Source organism: Echinops telfairi, unplaced genomic scaffold, assembly GCF_000313985.2.
Source record: "Echinops telfairi isolate 266 unplaced genomic scaffold, ASM31398v2 ScPeMD7_31;HRSCAF=116, whole genome shotgun sequence".
Lineage (NCBI taxonomy): Eukaryota > Metazoa > Chordata > Mammalia > Afrosoricida > Tenrecidae > Echinops > Echinops telfairi.
Window position 1 is genome coordinate 7180319 of NW_022103928.1, and position 919 is coordinate 7181237.

Consider the following 919-nt stretch of genomic DNA (forward strand, 5'->3'; position numbering starts at 1 on the left):
GGATTCTATGAATATTCCTAATGTAATATTAAAGTATTAAAGTTGATGACAAGCACACACCTGCATGCAAAGTTCCTTCCTTCTAAGTGGATCTAATTCTCAGGGCTTTTGAAAACCTTCGATTCATTTCACAAGTGACATCCTATTCCCTACTCAAAAGAAAACTTTAGTTTATGCTGCGCTTCCAGGAATTGTCATGAAGTTCAGGATTGGGTGAGACGGTCTCTTTTGTCCACAGGTTAGACAGTTTTAAAAGATAATAGCCTGCTATTGAAAAAACACGTCCTCCAGGTGTGCAGTACCGGGGACGGCTGCCTGAGAAGCTAGGAGGCAGCATTGCACTGTGATCTGGCAGGCCTTGCAGGGAAATCCGACGGTGCCACTTACAGCGCTATGATTTGGGGAAAGTTGCTTAATTTGTAGGAGCCTTGGTTTCTTAATCTGTACAATGGGATAATGATCGTGGCTCATTCGTATTCTAGTAAAGACTAACTAAGGCACATGGAAACGCCTGGCACCCACGGAGTTGTAGATTGCGCATTGGGGATTCTAAGAGAAATTCAGCTCTGTTCCTTGTGTCTTTTGCAGAGACAGAGGCCAGGTCCGCAGCCACATCATCGATCTACATTTTCATGGCCCTTGTGTAGCGTCTGAGAGCTGAGGAAAGGCAGACATTCCGCGAAAGCCCAGGCCCTTCGTGCCACGCGTGTGCGCACATGCATGTGTCTGCGAGGTGCAGCAGGAGGGCTTGCAGGCCAGGGTCTCGGGAGAGAGAGAGGAGAGAGAGAGAGAGAGAGAGAGAGAGAGAGATACCTCCTCAACCCCTCCCTGAGTCAGAGAGAGAGAGGGAGAGCAAGCTCCTCAACCCCTCCCTGAGCCCTCGCCCAGGCCCCTGGGCTGCTTCCCTTTCCTGCGCCAC